Source organism: Lampetra fluviatilis, chromosome 61 (assembly GCF_964198595.1).
Source record: "Lampetra fluviatilis chromosome 61, kcLamFluv1.1, whole genome shotgun sequence".
Taxonomy (NCBI): domain Eukaryota; kingdom Metazoa; phylum Chordata; class Hyperoartia; order Petromyzontiformes; family Petromyzontidae; genus Lampetra; species Lampetra fluviatilis.
The window spans coordinates 3,493,466-3,514,407 of NC_136335.1; the positions used below are offsets into that span (position 1 = coordinate 3,493,466).

Sequence of the window (20,942 nt, forward strand, 5' to 3'; positions counted from 1 at the left end):
CCCTATACACTGAAACATACACGTACACTCACACATACAGGTGGACAAAGACAAAGATCCCCCGTGTAGCCTGTAACAGACTGTTGGGGCAAGTGCTGTTAGCGAGCACCTTTGAAGGCTGGCATGGCACACGAGGGGGTGGGTGGCCAGCACCACGCCCGGCCGCCTTTGTCTCCCCAGTGACGATGTTTACACACCGTGACAGGTACTCATTTGAGGCCGAGTCGACCTAGGGGAGGCCCAGAACCGGTTTGAAAAATCGTCACCGGTGGTGGCCGTAAGCGGGGAATCGAACTCGGGTCGCCGGGTTCGTAGCGCTAACCACGACACTACCGCTCCCCACACACAAACACTCACATACACACACTCACATACACACACACTCATACACACACACTCATACACACACACTCATACACACACACACACATACACACACACTCATACACACACTCATACACACACACATACACACACACATACACCATACACACACACACATACACCATACACACACACACATACACACACATACACCATACACACACATACACACACGTACATACATACACATACACACACACACATACACACACACGTACACACACACACATACACCATACACACACACACATACACACACATACACACGTACACACGTACACACATACACACACATACACACACATACACACACACACCATACACACACATACACACGCTTACACATACACACACACATACACACGTACACACACGTACACACACGTATACACAACGTGTTTGTATCGCAACGTGAGCCACTGCTGTGACCGGTCTCCAGCTGACTGGCACTGCAGAATCTGGTTCAATTGCTGTGGTCGGGGCGGCTGAAACTCGGTCTGGGAAGCACGAAAATCCCCACTAAATCGGCCTCCACCCCCCCCCCCAAATCTCTACATCTCTTCCTCATACCCCCCCCCGCCCCTCAACCCCCCCCCACCACACACACCCCCCCTTCAAGATAAAAGATCCCCCCGGTAGTAGCCTGAACAGAACGTTGGGGCAAGTGCTGTTCGCAAGCAGCGCCGATCATTGAGGGCCGACACGGCGATCGGAACCCCGCAGATGGGATCTTTGGGATTCAAAGCCGGGGGTCAATCTATCACCAAGGGGTTCACGATGGCCGTGTCGGAGATTGCAATCGGAACCCCACAGATGGGATCTTTGGGGTTCAAAGCCGGGGGTCAATCTATCACCAAGGGGTTCACGATGGCCGTGTCGGAGATTGCGATCGGAACCCCACAGATGGGATCTCTGGGGTTCAAAGCCGGGGGTCAGTCCATCACCAAGGGGTTCACGATGGCCGTGTCAGGGATGGTGATCAGAACCACACAGATGTGGATCTTTGGGGTTCAAAGCCGGGGGTCATTGTCTTTGTGCTGTTTGCATTTTGACGTCCTCTGGTCTAACGCCGTTTTGAGACGAGGCACTAAAGAAAGCCGTCTCTGGTGTGGACCAATCAGTTTCAAAGACCATGCACCATCTACTAGCAGAGCATGTTTTTTGTTCGCATGTTCGCCACGAGCAAGTGTGGTTAACGCAGACACGATTGCTTGCAAAAGATTTCCGCTCGGCGTTTGATCACCTTAACACAACTGTTGCAGTGCCAGCAAGGGAGAAACCCATTCCTGTGTTTTGACACCGGCAGGAGAGATCCCGTGAAGTTTGTGCGTCCGCTGAAGTTTCGCGCCACCGCACGTAGCCGACCGTGCTCATCGGCGGGTGTTTGGGTCGTTACGCGGGAAGGCAGGCGAGTTCAGCTTTCGTGACTGCAAGGATTCATATTCTTAGGATTTTTCGGTAAAGTCACGTAGGTAAAAAATTTAAAATTAATAAAAATAATAATAAAATAAAAATCACGACGTTTCGGAGGCAGCACAAGCTTCCGTCTTCAGGTGGAACCGTCACAGCCACGACAGCTGTATCAAGTAAATGAGAGATTACAAGAGCTACCACTCCGTATATATAATGGTAGCTCTTGTAATCTCTCATTTACTTGATACAGCTGTCGTGGCTGTGACGGTTCCACCTGAAGACGGAAGCTTGTGTTGCCTCCGAAACGTCGTGATTTTTATTTTATTATTATTTTTATTAATTTGAATTTTTTACCTACGTGACTTTACCGAAAAATCCTAAGAATATCAATCCAGAGCAGAGGTCGCAACCGGGTACCCGATATCCATACCCTACCCGATATCCATACCCTACCCGATATCCATACCCTACCCGATACCCGTACCCTACCCGATACCCGGCTACCCGTACCCGGCCGGGTACGGGTACCCGTTTGCGACCCTGGTGCGGCCGGGTACGGGTACGGGTAAGGAATCAAAACCCGTTTGCGACCTCTGGTCCAGAGCCACCATTTCCTCAATCCCGTGCTACAACACTGCCGTCATGAAAAGCCTTCCCCCTCCCCACCTCCCCGTGCCACGTCTCCGTGCCACGTCCCCGCGTCAGGTCCACCCCGCACGGAGGAGGTGGGTCGCTTGGCCCGAGGTGCGAGACACGGAGGGCGGTTGCGGGGGTCACCAGGGGGTCACTAGGGGGTCACCAGGGGGTCACGAGCCATCATTCAACGACGTGGCGAGGCCGCCCTTAAGCAGAGCACCCCGACGCTCGGTTACAGAAACCCGCAAGGTTGACCCCCCCCCCCCAAACCGCTTACCCCCCCCGCCCCCCCCCCGGGGCCGACTGCGTAGCCACGTGTGTACGGATGCAGTCGCGCACGGTGAGCGAGGTGGTAACAGCGGGTGTGTGGGTCGGTGACCGAAAATCTTAGACTATGGTAACTGCTACCTGGTCTCGATTTAAAGCTTTCGTGACTGCAGCAGGGATTCATCTTCTTGGTTCTTTCGGTAAAGTCACGTAGAAGGGAAATAATAAAATAATACAAATATAAAACAACAACAAAAATATTTTTTATTTAAAGCTTTCGTGACTGCAGGGATTCATCTTCTTGGTTCTTTCGGTAAAGTCACGTAGAAGGGAAATAATAAAACAATAAAAATATAAAACATAATAAAATAATTCTCACGACGTTTCGGCCACAACGCAAGCAGCCGTCCTCAGGTGAAGACCAGGTCTGTCGGGGAGACAGCATCTGACAGCTGCTTGTGTTGTGGCCGAAACGTCGTGAGAATTATTTTATTACTTCCCTTCTACGTGACTTTACCGAAAGAACCAAGAAGATGAATCCCTGCAGTCACGAAAGCTTTAAATAAAAAATATTTTTTCAATTGTTTTATATTTTTATTATTTTATTACTTCCCTTCTACGTGACTTTACAGAAAGAACCAAGAAGATGAATCCCTGCAGTCACGAAAGCTTTAAATAAAAAATATGTTTTGAATTGTTTTATATTTTTATTATTTTATTATTTCCCTTCTACGTGACTTTACTGAAAGAACCAAGAAGAAGCTACCTGATCCCCAACGAAGCCGCTTGCTGCAACCCCCTGGGACCCGCCTGTCTCCCGGGGGGGGGCGGGGGGGGGGGGGGGCTGGCCCCCCCGACGGCGGTAAAAATAAAAACCCACAACGAGCGAAGTGGCACAGCTACGGAGGCGGCGGGGAAGGGGGGGGCCGGTGATCTAACGCGGCACAAGCGGCGTGCCAGCTCGCAAGCGGCGTGCCAACACGCCACGCGAGTTCGTCGGGTAATTAATCGTGTGAGCCCCCCCCCCCTCCTCCCTACTCCCCCTTCCTTCCCCCCCCACCACCTTTCACCCCTCTACCCCCCCCCCCTACACCCCGAGGGCTCACACTGCACTGGAGACAGAGGTGAAAGCGCAATAATAATTACCCAAAGGCAGCAATCATCGGCTCGAAAATACCGAGCAACTTGTTGAAAGTAGCGACTGGAGGCTTCGGGTGATGACGGGCGCGGACCCTCCTCCCCCCCCAGAGGGGGCTAGAACCCAGGCTTCTCAGCTGATTCAGCGTCTCCGATACGGCCACCGTGACCCCCCCGCCCCCCGAGAGAGTGAGAGACACCCAGACCCAGGGCTTGAACCTCGGAACCCGAGGATCTCAGTGGCTCGTCGCAAAGTTATTAGAGACAACCTTTGTGAACCATTCAGAGAGACACGAACAGTGGCATGGCTGAGTCTATGGGCAGTGTTGAGTCTATGGGCAGTGTTGAGGCTATGGGTAGTGTTGAGGCTATGGGTAGTGTTGAGTCTATGGGCAGTGTTGAGGCTATGGGCAGTGTTGAGTCTATGGGTAGTGTTGAGTCTATGGGTAGTGTTGAGTCTATGGGTAGTGTTGAGTCTATGGGCAGTGTTGAGTCTATGGGCAGTGTTGAGTCTATGGGCAGTGTTGAGTCTATGGGCAGTGTTGAGTCTATGGGCAGTGTTGAGTCTATGGGCAGTGTTGAGTCTATGGGCAGTGTTGAGTCTATGGGCAGTGTTGAGTCTATGGGTAGTGTTGAGTCTATGGGCAGTGTTGAGTCTATGGGCAGTGTTGAGTCTATGGGCAGTGTTGAGTCTATGGGCAGTGTTGAGTCAGCTCCAGCGGCTTCCTAACATCGGAAGGGAAGAGCGTTCCAGACGGCCGCAGAAGCAGCGCGTCTGTAAGCGCCGCGTGCTGCAGCCAAAAGCTGCCGCTGCTGTTACGTGGATGAGCGGAGTTCACGCGTGATGATGATGATGATGGTGATTTAAAGCTTTCGTGACTGCAGGGATTCATCTTCTTGGTTCTTTCGGTAAAGTCACGTGGAAGGGAAATAATAAAATAATAAAAATAAAACATCATTAAATAATTCTCACGACGTTTCGGCCACAACGCGAGCAGCCGTCCTCAGGTGAACAACAGGTCTGTCGGGAAGACAGCGTCTGAATGGGCACCACCAGGCTTGGCAGCGTATATTTAAGCTGGGTTGGAGGGGGGAAGGGGCGCCTTGACAAAGGAATTTGCATATGAAGATGATGATGGTGGTTTATAGCTCCTTGACGACATTGTGTGTAATGAGCGGGACCCAGACTCGCATCGACCCATAATGCACCTACAAGAGACCCATCGATGCACATCGAGACCCCATAGACTCTTTGCTCGATCGCCAGCCAAAAGCCAACGCTGCTGCTGCTGCTACGAGGAGGACAACCGGGGTTTTGGCGTGGCCCTTAAGACGAGAGTTCGTTACCCGGCCTCTCTCCTGGGCCGTGAGCTGCTAGGGCAACACCCAGGGTGCAGTGCGGGGGCCAGGAAGGGCGCTTCCTGCCGACACGGCCGTAGTGAATCTCGCCACGACTCCGGCTCGGGTTTCTGTGTTTTGATTTTTGTTTCCTTCAAATCCCCGCGTGAGTTACGACGGCCGGGGCAAAAAAATCACCCCGATGTCCGTCCGATGTTCGTGTGAGTCCATGGTTCTCCGTGTGAGTCTATGAGTCTCTCTGTGTGAGTCCATGGGTCTCTCTGTGTGAGTCTATGGGTCTCTGTGTGAGTCCATGGGTCTTCGTGTGAGTCCATGGGTCTCTGTGTGAGTCCATGGGTCTCTGTGTGAGTCCATGAGTCTTTAGTCCATGGGTCTCTGTGTGAGTCCATGGGTCTTTAGTCCATGGGTCTCTGTGTGTGTCTATAGGTCTCTGTGTGAGTCTGTAGATCTCCGTGTGAGTCCATGGGTCTCCGTGTGTGTCCACAGATATCCGTGTGAGTCCATGGGTCTCTGTGTGAGTCCATGGGGTCTCCGTGTGAGTCCATGGGCCTCTGTGCGAGTCCATGGGGTCTCCGTGTGAGTCCATGGGTCTCCGTGTGTGTCCATGGGTCTCTAGTCCATGGGTCTCCGTGTGAGTCCATGGGGTCTCTGTGTGAGTCCACAGACCCCGCCTGAGTCCACGGTTGGCGTGACGATGTTTCGCGCCCCTCCAGACGAGAGGTGTGTGTGCGCGCGTGCGCCGTGCGAACCCTCTCACCCCGGCCGACAACGCCAGGAATTCTAAGTTCGCCTCCCTCCCCCCGCCCAAGACGAGTGGAGAGCGAGTCTCGGCTCGTCCCACACATCAATCCAACACGGGGGTGACGGGTGGGGGATGCCGCGTGGGAGGCAGAAGGAACGGGCGTGCGCCAGCCTGCCCTGGCCACGCCAAACTCCCACCGCAAGCACTCGGCTCACGCTTTTTAAAAATATATATAAATATTTAATGATAAGTTATTTAAGAATCCAGAAGACAATTGATTTTGAAATATAGAGGGGGGCGGGGTGGGAAAAAAACAGTAAGCCAAGTGTCCCAAACCCCGGAGCCAAATACCTCCAAGTTTAGGGACTGACATGGGGGAGCGGGGGGGGCCGGGGGGGGGGGAGCGGGGGGGGGGAGTGGGGGGGGGGGGATAATTGGAGGTGTGGGGGAAGAATGACAATTGAAACGCAACCAAATATATTTCTAAAGAAATTCGTTTGTTAATCTGGATGATGATGATGATGATTTCAAAGTGCATAGCCGCCAGTGGCTTCCCTAATATCGGAAGGAAGAGCGTTCCAGACGGCCGCAGAAGCGCATCTGAAAGGGTGCGATGCTAAACTAAACTATACAACTAAATAGCTTTGCCAGGTAAAGCCCACTGAGCTATGTAGCTATTTTTCTCGGTGGCTAGGAGATGTTGACTACCTCGCCTGGTGTGCAGGAGGTCGTGGGTTCGATCCCGACCCCTGACGCCTGCTGCTGTGTATTTGGAGTTTGCGTGTCTCTCATCATCTCGGTGGCTAGGAGATGTTGACTACCTCGCCTGGTGTGCAGGTGGTCGTGGGTTCGTTCCCGACCCTGACGCCTGCTGCTGTGTATTTGGAGTTTGCGTCTCTCTCTCTCTCTCATCATCACGGTGGCTAGGAGATGTTAACTACCTCGCCTGGTGTACAGGAAGTCGTGGATTCGATCCCGACCCCTGCTGCTGTATATTTGGAGTTTGCGTCTCTCGCTCTCTCATCATCATCACGGTGGCTAGGAGATGTTGACTACCTCGCCTGGTGTACAGGAAGTCGTGGATTCGATTGTGGCCCTGACGTTTGCGTGTCTCTCTCTCTCCCCGTGGTCGCGTGGATTTTTTCTCGCAGTTTCCTCCCCGCCTCCGCCCCCGCCCCAACATTGACGCTCGACATCACGCGTTCGGAGTTATTTGTCCGCTGCTATAAATCCGTACAAGACGACGACATCGGCCACTCGGGCGGAGCTGTGTCATTCGCCGGTATCCAGGGGTCACTTATCAACACAGAGACGCACACACAGCTCGGCGCAGGGCGAAACTTGTACCTGGTCAGATTTAAAACTAGAAATAAGTTGTGGCGGCTCCGGTTGCAGGGATGCACTCGATCAAGCGAGCCGACAGCTTTACGCAAACATTGCCTGGAGAGTGTCTCCAGTCTTCTTGGTTCTTTCGGTAAAGTCACATAGAAGGGAAGTAATAAAATAATAATAAGTATAACCCGTAAAAACAAAGTTTTTCACTATAAATCCTTTATATGCGTGGCAGCGAACTTAATATAAAGGATTTAAAAATATATTCGCCTGTGGAGGACGCGGGGATCGATCCCGCGACCTTTGGCATGGGAAGCGAGGGCGCTACCAACTGCGCTACTCCGCCACGGCCTGTGGAGGGGTTACGCTCTGGGCTCTTATACTGTGAATGAGTTCAATTTGAATATATGTAAAATAATTTTTTTTTGCCTAAAAAGTGTAACATTTTGGGAATTTTTTTTCACGAACATTAATTGTCTCGCACAACGAGTCTGGTGGAAAATGTCAGCTCGATTGGATCACGGGAAGTGGGTTAGAAAACGACCGAAAGATTTGCACGGTCGTAAGCAAGCAAGCAAGCACGCAAGCAAGCACGCAAGCAAGCAAGCGAACTTAATATAAAGGATTTATTATGTTTTGTTTTTATTATTTTATTACTTCCCTTCTACGTGACTTCACCGAAAGAACCAAGAAGATGAATCCCTGCAGTCACGAAAGCTTTAAATCGAAAAAAACTGTCTCCAGTTTATCGGCAAGCGGAAGGGGGTGGCGTGGGGTTCAGTGGGGGGGGTTGGGGGGGGTTCTGAGAATCCAGTTTGGAGGCTTTGAGTGACCAAACCGGTTTTCGTGTTACGACCGGACAGACACCGACCTTCCTTCAACACAAGGGCTGATGGGGGCAAGTGCTGTTAGCGGTGGGTGGCCAGCACCACGCCCGACCGCCTTTGTCTCCCCAGTGGCGATGTTTACTACACACCGCACCTGGTTACTCATTTGAGGCCGAGTCGACCTAGGGGAGGTCCAGGACCGGTTCAGATAATCGTCACCGGCGGTGGCCGTGAGCGGGGATGGAACTTGGGTCGCCGGGTTCGTGGCGCAGCGCAGCGCTAACCGCTGCGCCACCGCTCCCCACCACCGACAGCACAAAGACAAAGATCTCCCGTGTAGCCTTAACAGACTGTTGGGGCAAGTGCTGTTAGCGAGCGCCTACACACAAAGACAAAGATCCCCCGGGTAGCCTTAACAGACTGTTGGGGCAAGTGCTTTTAGCGAGCGCCTACACACAAAGACAAAGATCCCCCGTGTAGCCTTAACAGGTTGTTGGGGCAAGTGCTTTTAGCGAGCGCCTACACACAAAGACAAAGATCCCCCGTGTAGCCTTAACAGGTTGTTGGGGCATGTGCTTTTAGCGAGCGCCTACACACAAAGACAAAGATCCCCCGTGTAGCCTTAACAGGCTGTTGGGGCAAGTGCTGTTAGCAAGCGCCTACACACAAAGACAAAGATCCCCCGTGTAGCCTTAACAGACTGTTGGGGCAAGTGCTGTTAGCGAGAACCTACACACAAAGACAAAGATCCCCCGTGTAGCCTTAACAGACTGTTGGGGCAAGTGCTGTTAGCGAGCGACTACACACAAAGACAAAGATCCCCCGTGTAGCCTTAACAGATTGTTGGGGCAAGTGCTGTTAGCAAGCGCCTAGGAAAGCCAGCACGGCACACGGTGGGGGGTGGGAGTGGGGTGGTTAGCACCACGCCCGGCCGCCTTTGTCTCCCCAGTGGCGATGTTTACTACACACCGCACCAGGTTACTCATTTGAGGCCGAGTCGACCTAAGGGAGGTCCAGGACCGGTTCAGATCATCGTCAGCGGCCTGCGACAGCACAACAACAACGAAACACAAACAGGCACGCAAACAAATCGGCCACAGTGCGGCGACCTCCATTCAGAGGAGCCGAACGAACGAGATGGATATTCATATTCTTAGGATTTTTCCGTAAAGTCACGTAGGTTAAACAATTTAAATTAATAAAAGTAAAAAAAAATAATTTCACATTTTATTTTATTTTAATTTTATTTTTATTTTACTTTTATTAATTTGAATTTTTTTTACCTACGTGACTTTACCGAAAAAACCCTAAGAATATGAATCCTTGCAGTCACGAAAGCTTCAAATCTAGAACGAGACGGAACCAGCGGCGAAGGAACGAGAGAGACACTCTGCAGGGAGGAGGAGGGAGACGCGGATGACGGAACGGTAAAGTTCACCACCGGGGTCGCGATGACGACACTCGCGCACGTGAGCCCCCCCCCCCCGTCGATCCACTGCTGGATGAAAGACCCTTTGAGCGCAGCCACGGCTGACACGGGGAGGAGAGGCAGCTCGCTTGCAACACGTGACAAGCCGGTCTGGTCACAGCTCAGTCAGTACCAGGGTCTCCCTGTGTGAGGCTATGGGTCTCTGTGTGAGTCTATGGGTGTCTGTGTGAGTCTATGGGTCTCTCTGTGAGTCTATGGGGTCTCTCTGTGTGAGTCTATGGGTCTCTGTATGAGTCTATGGGTCTCTGTGTGAGTCTATGGGTCTCTGTGTGAGTCTATGGGTCTCTCTGTGTGAGTCTATGGGTCTCTGTGTGAGTCTATGGGTCTCTGAGTCTATGGGTCTCTGTGTGAGTCTATGGGTCTCTGTGAGTCTATGGGTGAGTCTCTCTGTGTCAGTCTATGGGTCTCTGTGTGAGTCTATGGGTCTCTGTGTGAGTCTATGGGTCACTGTGTGAGTTTAGAGAGACACACACAGAGATACGTAGAGTCACATTGGGAAGATATGTATACAGAGATACGTAGAGACCCATTGATATACAAAGAGACCCAGAGACTCGTAGAGATAGATTAAAGACAAGTCACATTAGTGCGATTTTTGCCATTCAACCAAAGCTATGGAACGTATAGTGAGACTCAGACACACATGGAGGTACATCGAGACCCATAGAGTCGGTAGAGTAAACCCACTGTTGCAGCTCCTTACTATTAAAATTCCTTCCCTTTATTACTGCTAACCCTACCTCCTCCCTTTGTTGCTGCTAATCCTACATAATGCACGGCCATAATATGACTTTGAGACCCCCCCATCCCACCTCCTACGCATTCCCCAAGTAGTGACTAATCCCATATCAGCATTTTCCATAAATATGCTAAATTCCTCTGTTGATTTGCAAATTCCTTTGTCAAGGCGCCCTTCCTCCTCTAACCCAGCTTAAATATACGCTGCCAAGCTTGGTAGTGTTCATTCAGACGCTGTCTTTCCGACAGAACCAGGTCTCCACCTGAGGACGGCTGCTTGCGTTGTGGCCGAAACGTCATGAGAATTATTTTATTATGTTTTATTTTTATTATTTTATTACTTCCCTTCTACGTGACTTTACTGAAAGAACCAAGAAGAGTAAACCCACTGTTGCCTAGGCGCTCCTTCAATGCAGGAGGAGGAGGCACAGCGACACGTGACATGAACTCTCTGCTGAAGCCCTCTTCGATTTAAAGCTTCTTTCGTGACTGCAGGGATTCATCTTCTTGGTTCTTTCGGTAAAGTCACGTAGAAGGGAAGTAATAAAATAATAAAAATAAAACATAATAAAATAATATAATAAAATAATAGTATAATATATAATAAAATATAATAATATAATAAAATAAAATAATATAATATATTATTACATTTCGATTTAAAGCTTTCGTGACTGCAGGGATTCATCTTCTTGGTTCTTTCGGTAAAGTCGTCACGTAGAATGGAAATAATAAAATAATAAAAATAAAACATAATACAATAATTCTCACGTTTCGGCCACAACGCAAGCAGCCGTCCTCAGGTGAAGACCAGGTCTGTCGAGAAGACAGCGTCTGAATGACACGCCCCAGGCTTGGAGCGTCTATTTAAGCTGGGATGGAGGGGGAAGAGCGCCTTGACAAAATAATTTGCATATCAAGAGGAATTTTGCATATTTATGGGAAATGCAGATATGCGATTAGTGCTACTTGTGAAATGCGTAGGGGTTTGGCGGGGGGTTTAAAGTCATATTATGCCCGTGCATTATGCAGGATTAGCAGCAGACGAAACGTCGTGAGAATTATTTTATTATGTGGCCGCTCACTCGTGTGCTGTTTCATTCAGACGCTGTCGCCTCGACAGACCTGGTTTTCACCTGAGGACGGCTGCTTGCGTTGTGGCCGAAACGTCGTGAGAATTATTTTATTATGTTTAATTTTCATTATTTTATTATTTCCCTTCTACGTGACTTTACTGAAAGAACCAAGAAGATGAAGCCCTCTTGTCGTGGCAGCAGCAGCAGCAAGCCCTCGACACTGGCGTCTACGCACTCCTGAATCTCTCTGAATGCACCTCCACGGATCTCCATGAAAGTCACCGGCAAGCGAGCTCAGAACATCGACCCGATACGGCCCGAGACCTCGGTTTGACCCCCCATCCACCCACCCACCATCCCCGTGAGTGAGTGAAAATTGTGAAAATTCCGTCACAGTCCCTATGATCACTGTTTCATTGCTTACATGGCTTTATTTTGGCGATTTCGAAAAGTGTATTGGTTTGGCCATGTTTGTTTGTTGTAGTACAGAGTTAGACTGATGGCCTTAATCTAAGTTGTCTTGTGGTTGTTGTTGTTGTTGTTTGACTTGCATCCCACTGGGATTTTTGCACACAGCGTTGGTGTACGGCGTTTTTTCTGCAATGTTTTGCTGTCTTTTCTTGGATTTTCTGTTTGCACTCAGTCACATATTCACTTCAAGATGTTTTTTTGTTCATGTTTTAGTTTTTTGTTTGTTGCGGTTGCACCCGATTCAAGAGCCGAATGGCTCACAGGGCTACACCTAATACATGAACTTGAACTTGAACCGGATGCGAACCCAGCGGTGCCAGCTCATGACGAACCCCCTCAAGTGAAGCCCACCTGGCCCACAGTTGCGTGTCCTGGCTACGGTGCCGCTCCAACCGTGCACGACAGCAAACTTCGCCATTGTGTCATTTTACTATTGTTGTGCTTGTTTGCCCAGTAACAGCCTCGCCGAGTTTCAGGACTCCAATGATGTGGGATTGTCCTGCCAGGGGTTGTCGCAGGGTCCTCCATTGCCCTCCCCCGCGCGTGAATTTGGCGGCGGTGGTTTTGGCGGTGCTTTTGGTGGGTAATTTAGCGGCAAGTTTGGTGATTTTGGCGGCGATTATGGTGGATATTTTGGCGGTGAATTTCACGGTGAATTTGGCGGTGGTTTTGGTGGGGAATTTAGCGGCAAGTTTGGTGATTTTGGCGGCGATTTTGGTGGTGAATTTCACGGTGAATTTGGCGATGTTTTGGTGGGGAATTTAGCGGCAAGTTTGGTGATTTTGGCGGCGATTTTGGTGAACATTTGGTGGCGAACTTCACGGTGATTTTTGCGGGGAATTTGGCGGTGGTTTTGGTGGGGAATTTAGCGGCACGTTTGGTGATTTTGGCAGCGATTTTGGTGGACATTTTGGTGGTGAATTTCACGGTGAATTTGGCGGTGGTTTTGGCAGTGATTTTAACGCTGATTTTTTTGTCTGCGATTTTCGCGGCGTTTTTTCGCGGCGAATCAGCCCCCTGCAGTGGGCGCCCACGCCACTGCTTTTCTTTTTCAAAAGGCATTTTCTGTTTGACCCACAGAGCCACTTCTTACCAAACCACTCCCCACGCCATTGTGGCATTGATGTACTACAGCACCTTGGGATTCTATGAAAGGCATTCTATGTTCTGTAGATGCTCTTGCTATTATTATGAATGCGACTCTATGGTCCATAATTGGGTCGCATGGTCACAATCGCACTGCTGTGGCTTGTCTGTAATATATCTCTTCGTGTCTCTGTATCTCCATGAGTCTCTATGGATCGCTGTGTATCTCACTGCGACTCTGTATATTTGTGGGTCTATGTATCTCTATCTATCTCTAGGAGTCTCTATGGATCTCTGTGTATCTCACTGCGACTCTGTATATTTGTGGGTCTATGTATCTCTATCTATCTCCATGAGTCTCTATGGATCGCTGTGTATCTCACTGTGACTCTGTATTTTTGTGGGTCTATGTATCTCTATCTATCTCCATGAGTCTCTATGGATCGCTGTGTATCTCTCTGTGACTAACTGTGTGCCTATGTTTTGTCTCTCTCTATGTATCTCTGTGATATCTGTCTGCTTATATGTCTGTCTATATGTCTCTGGTTCTGTGTTTGATCTCTCTCTCAAATTTAGCATTCTCAGGAAGAACGTAATCAACCAGGTAGGGTGTTGACTGTTATGTAATCCGACTCTCTGTTGTAGTAGTGTATAGTGTAGTGTAGTAGTGTATTGTAGTGTATAGTGTAGTAGTGTATAGTGTAGTGTGTAGTGTAGTGTGTAGTGTAGTAGTGTATAGTGTAGTGTATAGTGTAGTGTGTAGTGTAGTAGTGTATAGGTAGGGTGTTGACTGTTATGTTATCCGACTCTCTGTTGTATTACATTACATTTCTAAGTATACTATATTTGTGTTTCAATTTAAATTATACCTGATGACGATTGCTTGTGTTGCAATCGAAACGTCGTATGCCAGTATTTAATTTATTACTTTCTCTTTATACGTGACTTTACCGAAAGAACCAAAGAGTAATTCCTGCAGTCACGAAAGCTCCAAATTAAGTTTTTATCTCTCTGTGAGTCTATCTTTATGGATCTCTATGTATCTGCATGGATCTCTGTGTATCTCTCTGCGACTCTGTATCTTCATGGGTCGCTATGTATTTTATATATCTCTGTGTGTCTCTGGGTTTGCTATACGGTCCATAGTTTGGGTTGCATAGCCACAATCGCACTGCTTTGGCTGTCTATTTAATTTCCAATTCATGAAGGAAATGTTGTGCAGCATTGGCCTGGTCGTGATGTATGCATGTTGAACTTCTTTCGTACCATACGTAGCCAACGGCGCTAATCGGAGGTGCAGGCCGCGCTAATCGGATGTGCGGATATTCCGATGCGGTTGATGGTTACCCAAATTGCCTTCGATGGGCAATATTTGAGACTCGGGGAGACCGGGCATCGGGACGTCTGCGTTGTTCCACTCTGCTAGCCCAGAAACGTCCCTCTGGGTCTGGGTGGTGAGATTCTAGGATGGTTGATTGTAGCAGCAGCGGCAGCGTGATCCCAGAAGGATCGGAATCATTGGGGCTTCAGGTGGACAAGGAAGTTGCTACGAACTGATGGGTCACCGACTTAATGAGTGTGTACGCCGTGTAATGATTAAACCAGAGCCCATTACACGGTTAATGAATGACCCACGCTCACGCAAATTGAAGGCAGAATTGCTCACAACGAGGAAATAAAGAGATAAGAGGATGATCCAATCTCCTTCTCTCAATGGAAAGACAAATACAATAAAATTTCGATTTGAAGCTTTCGTGACTGCAGGGATTCATCTTCTTGGTTCTTTCGGTGAAGTCACGTAGAAGGGAAGTAATAAAATAATAAAAATAAAACATAATAAAATTTCGATTTGAAGCTTTCGTGACTGCAGGGATTCATCTTCTTGGTTCTTTCGGTGAAGTCACGTAGAAGGGAAGTAATAAAATAATAAAAATAAAACATAATAAAATAATTCTCACGACGTTTTGGCCACAACGCAAGCAGCCGTCCTCAGGTGAAGAACAGGTCTGTCGGGGAGTCATTCAGACGCTGTCTCCCCGACAGACCTGGTCTTCACCTGAGGACGGCTGCTTGCGTTGTGGCCAAAACGTCGTGAGAATTATTTTATTATGTTTTATTTTTATTATTTTATTACTTCCCTTCTACGTGATGACTTTACCGAAAGAACCAAGAAGAAAAATACAATTAGTTTTTTTGCACATCCCATCACCCACACGGCCTTCTGGGGGTGCGTGATGTCAGTAGAATTGACCCACAACACGAGAAAAACTCTGGACTGATTTTCCACTTTCGGTGTCCCATCAGCAGCAGCAGAGCCAGCCTCTGCTTGATCCAGTGCTGCAAAGTGTTCATGGCGAGCAACTCCTGCTACTCATCAGCAGAGGCAGGTCCATTGAACAATTTCAGCCGGTGCAGGAGGCACCGCTGGGTGCCACGCGGTGGCTAGGAGATGTTAACTACCTCGCCTGGTGCGCAGGAGGTCGTGGGTTTGACCCCGACCCTGACGCCTGCTGCTGTATATTTGGAGTCTGCGTGTCTCTCTCTCTCTCCTCATCATCACGGTGGCTATGAGATGTTAACTACCTCGCCTGGTGTACAGGAGGTCGTGGGTTTCAATCCCGACCCTGACGCCTGCTGCTGTATATTTGGAGTGTCCGTGTCTCTCTCTCACCATCATCACGGTGGCTAGGAGATGTTAACTACCTCGCCTGGTGCGCAGGAGGTCGTGGGTTCGATCCCAGACCCTGACGCCTGCTGCTGTATATTTGGAGTCTGCGTGTGTCTCTCTCTCTCATCATCATCACGGTGGCTATGAGATGTTAACTACCTCGCCTGGTGTACAGGAGATCGTGGGTTTCAATCCCGACCCAGACGCCCGCTGCTGTGTATTTGGAGTCTGCGTGTGTCTCTCTCTCTCCCCGCGGTCGCGTGGATTTGTCTCCGTCATCCTCCGTCCCCCCCCCCTTTCAACATTCGGAATCAACATCACCACAGCGTTGAAGAGTTATTTGGCCGCCGTTATGAATGCCCCACGTAACGATGATGACGATGAGCCCACTTCGTTGGGTTATTGCTTGTGGTGGCCAGGTAGCTTCGCAGCTCAGCGGGGAGGGGGGGGGGGAGAGGTCTTACCTGGTAACTAAATAAATTCTTTGATTTCAAGAAGCTAAATCGTACTTTATTTTACCACCACGAGCGAGCCGGCGCCGCCAGATACCTTGCGGGCGTCTGCGTGACCTTTGGAACCCAGGGAACGATCCACGCCAGGGTTCGCACGCCCACTGAGCCTTGCGTCACGGCCCAACACTCACACGGGGAAGGCAGAGAGCAGGGGGGGGGGGGGGTAGGTGAAGCCGCTCAAGGGGGGGCGTGGGTGGTGTGGAGGGGGGACTTGCAGGGCTCAGACACTGAACCTGAGACCAGGTCTCCCTGAGTATCGATCAGGACTATGATCCTGAGACCCGGTCTCCCTGAGTCTCGATCAGGACTCTGAACCTGAGACCCGGTCTCAACCAGGTCTCCTTGAGTCTCAATCAGGACTTTGAACCTGAGACCCGGTCTCAATCAGGACTGATGCTGAGACCAGGTCTCCCAGAGTCTCGATCAGGACTCTGAACCTGAGACCAGGTCTCCCTGAGTCTCAATCAGGACTGATGCTGAGACCAGGTCTCCCAGAGTCTCGATCAGGACTCTGAACCTGAGACCAGGTCTCCCTGAGTCTCGATCAGGACTCTGAACCTGAGATCCGGTCTCAATCAGGACTCTGAACCTGAGACCAGGTCTCCCTGAGTCTCAATCAGGATTCTGAGCCTGAGACTAGGTCTCCCTGAGTCTCAATCAGGACTTTGAACCTGAGACCAGGTCTCCCTGAGTCTCAACCAGGACTCTGAACCTGAGACCAGGTCTCGATCAGGACTCTGAACCTGAGACCCGGTCTCCTTGAGTCTTAATCAGGACTCTGAACCTGAGACCAGGTCTCCCTGAGTCTCAACCAGGACTCTGAACCTGAGACCAGGTCTCCCTGAGTCTCAATCAGGACTATGATCCTGAGACCAGGTCTCCCTGAGTCTCAATAAGGACTCTGAACCTGAGACCAGGTCTCCCCGAGTCTCAATCAGGACTCTGAACCTGAGACCCCGTCTCCCTGAGTCTCAATCAGGACTTTGAACCTGAGACCAGGTCTCCCTGAGTCTCGATCAGGACTCTGAACCTGAGACCCGGTCTCCCTGAGTCTCGAGACACTGATCTTGAGGCTGAGTCGACCTAGAGGAGGCCCATGACTGGTTTCACATAATCCTCACCAATGTTGGCCGTGAGGGGGGGAGTCGAGCACGGGGTCGCCGGGTGTATCGCGCAGCGCGCTAACCGCTGCACCACCATTCCCCACCACTTAAAACTAAACAAAGTAAGACAAAGATCCCCCGTGTAGCCTTAACAGACTGTAGGGGCAAGTGCTGTTAGCGAGCACCTATGAAGGCCGGCACGGTACACGAGTGGGGTGGGTGGCCAACACCACGCCCGGCCGCCTTTGTCTCCCCAGTGGCGATGTTCACACACCGCACCAGGGACTAATTTGAGGCTGAGCCGACCTGGGGGAGGCCCAGGACCAGCTCAGATAATCGTCACCGGTGTTGGCCGTGAGCGGGAATCAAACTCGGGGCGCCAGGTTCGTAGCGCTAACCGCTGCGCCGCCGCTCCTCACGACCACTTAAAAAAAACACGCACGCACCAACACGCCACGTCAGATCTGACAAAAATTTACATGAGAGTTAGAACCGTGACCTCCGCATCTCTCCACTCCGCCGAGCGTTAAGGTTCACTCGAACGGAACGCAACGCACGACTTCCACATTCTCGGGGCGAGAACCAGTCTGACCGGCGGCTCGGAGGCCGGTTGCCCCTCTGAACAATCGAACGGCAACAGCGGGCCCGGCAGGGATGTGAATAAGAGGGGCGTCGCGGTGGCTAGGAGATGTTAACTACCTCGCCTGGTGCGCAGGAGGTCGTGGGTTCGATCCCGACCCTGACGCCTGCTGCTGTATATTTGGAGTTTGCGTGTCTCTCTCTCTCATCATCATCACAGTGACTAGGAGATGTTAACTTCCTCGCCTGGTATATAGGAGGCTGTCGGTTCCATCTCTACCCAACATCACGGCGTTTATGGTATCTGACTGCGGCTGCAATAATGTCGACGTGAACGATAAGCCGCTATCGTTTGCGATAAGCAGCTGGTCGCTTCTGAAAAAAGAGCTACGTGGCAGTGCAGTGGGGGCCTCACACCCCTGGCAAGAATACAACAAAATAGGAAACAGTTGAATAGTTCACGCCGCTTCGCCCCGGCCGGGCGCACGACTCGGAGATGAAACCAATCTCGGCGTGCGTGGCGCCACCGCAGGCGTCAACAACAACAACGACGACGACGCCACCACCTCAACGCTTCGGTGACGACGACGAGGATGATAACGTCACGGCGTTACGGGGTGGCAGCGGTGGGGCGGTGAGGGAGGTGCTGCTGCTGCTGCTGTCGCTGCAGCAGCTGCCGCGGCAGCAGCAGCAGCAGCGAGGTGATAACGACGCTGGGGTCACGCAAACAGCACCAGCAGCTTGGGCGTTCTCACAGCCGTGACGCACGGCGGGCGGGCGAGCGGGTGGGTGAGCGAGCGGGTGGGTGGACGAGTGGGTAGACGAGTGAGTGGGTGGGTGGGCGAGCGGATGAGTGGATGGGCAAGTTGGTGGGTGGGTGGACGAATGAGTGAGTGGGTGGGCGAGCGGGCGAGTGGTTGGGCAAGTGGGTGGGCGGGTGGACGAGCGGGCGAGTTGGTGAGCGAGCGGGCGGGTGGGCGAGCAGGTGGGCGGACGAGCGGGCGAGTGGGTGGGCCGAGCAGATGGGTGGGTGGGCGAGTGGTTGGACAAGTGAGTAGGTGGGCGAGCGGGCGAGTGGGTGGGCGAGCAGGTGAGTGAGTGAGTGAGTGGGTGGGCGAGCGAGTGGGTCGACGAGTGAGTGAGTGGGTGGGCGGGTGAGCGGGTAGGTGGACGAGTGAGTGAGTGGGTGGGCGGGTGAGTGAGTGATTGACTTGGTGAGTGACTGAGCGAATGAGTTGGTGAGTAGGAAAACGAGGGGGTGAGTTTAGTGGCTGAATGAGTGGGAGGGTGAGCGAGTGAATGAGTGTCTTAGTGAGTGAGTGGCTGAGTGGGTGAGTGAGTGATTGACCTGGTGAGTGACTGAGCGAATGAGTTGGTGGGTAGGAAAACGAGGGGGTGAGCGAGTGGGTCGACGAGTGAGTGGGTGGGTGAACGGGCGAGTGGTTGGGCGAGTGAATGAGTGGGTGGGCGAGCGGGGCGAGTGGGTGGGCGAGCGGGCGAGTGGGTGGGCTAGCAGATGGGTGGGTGGGCGAGTGAGTGGGCTAGCGGGCGAGCGGTACCACGTGGGAAGAACAGAACGAGCCCGAGAGCTCGACCGTCAACTGCGTCACCCGTCTGCGTCACCCTGCGAGGCCATGTTACCATACGACTCAGCAGGGACACACGCACAAAGGGACGAGCTACCTGATGGACGTACACACACGCACGTGGACACGGGACGGCCAGACGGACGGAGGGAGGGATGTTCCCACGGCCTTGGAGTGATGCAGGGCGGCTCGTCGCGGGAGCGCGGTGGGGGTGGTGGAGGATGGCTGTGGGCGGGAGATGTCCCCCGACTCAACACGTCCCCTACACGTCAAGGCCACGTGAAGCGCCGAAGGTCACGGGAAAGACCCAGCAGGTGCCACGGGTCGACTCACTGAGGTGAGTGGCCGATGCACCACCTGTGCCCCCCCCCTACTGTGCCAACTTGCTGCGTTTTAGCCGCCCGGCGCTCCGGTCGTTGTTGTGAGCGTCGCTCCTCCGCCCGCCGTTGTTGCTAGAGGGCGACTGCCCCCCCCAGCGCCATGAACTCAATGGAACTTGTACCATGAACTCAATGGGAGCTACACCATGAACTCAATGGAACTTGTACCATGAACTCAATGGATTTTGTACCATGAACTCAATGGAACTTGTACCATGAACTCAATGGGAGCTACACCATGAACTCAATGGGAGCTACACCATGAACTCAATGGGAGCTACACCATGAACGCAATGGAACTTGTACCATGAACTCAATGGGAGCTACACCATGAACTCAATGGAACTTGTACCATGAACTCAATGGAACTTGTACCATGAACTCAATGGGAGCTACACCATGAACGCAATGGAACTTGTACCATGAACTCAATGGGAGCTACACCATGAACTCAATGGAACTTGTACCATGAACTCAATGGAACTTGTACCATGAACTCAATGGGAGCTACACCATGAACTCAATGGAACTTGTACCATGAACTCAATGGAACTTGTACCATGAACTCAATGGGAGCTACACCATGAACTCAATGGGAGCTACACCATGAACTCAATGGAACTTGTACCATGAACTCAATGGGAGCTACACCATGAACTCAATGGGAGCTACACCATGAACTCAATGGAACTTGTACCATGAACTCAATGGGAGCTACACCATGAACTCAATGGGAGCTACACCATGAACTCAATGGAACTTGTACCATGAACTCAATGGGAGCTACACCATGAACTCAATGGTACCTGTACCATGAACTCAATGGAACTTGTACCATGAACTCAATGGAACTTGTACCATGAACTCAATGGGAGCTACACCATGAACTCAATGGAACTTGTACCATGAACTCAATGGAACTTGTACCATGAACTCAATGGTACCTGTACCATGAACTCAATGGAACTTGTACCATTAACTCAATGGTACCTGTACCATGAACTCAATGGGAGCTACACCATGAACTCAATGGAACTTGTACCATGAACTCAATGGAACTTGTACCATGAACTCAATGGGAGCTACACCATGAACTCAATGGAACTTGTACCATGAACTCAATGGAACTTGTACCATGAACTCAATGGGAGCTACAC

General features: G+C 51.1%; 1 protein-coding gene across 1 annotated transcript in view; it reads right to left on the reverse strand.

Moving 5' to 3' along the window:
- The window catches only part of LOC144951267 (neural proliferation differentiation and control protein 1-like), a 52,125-nt gene that overhangs the window by 9,846 nt on the left and 21,337 nt on the right, over positions 1 to 20,942 (reverse strand).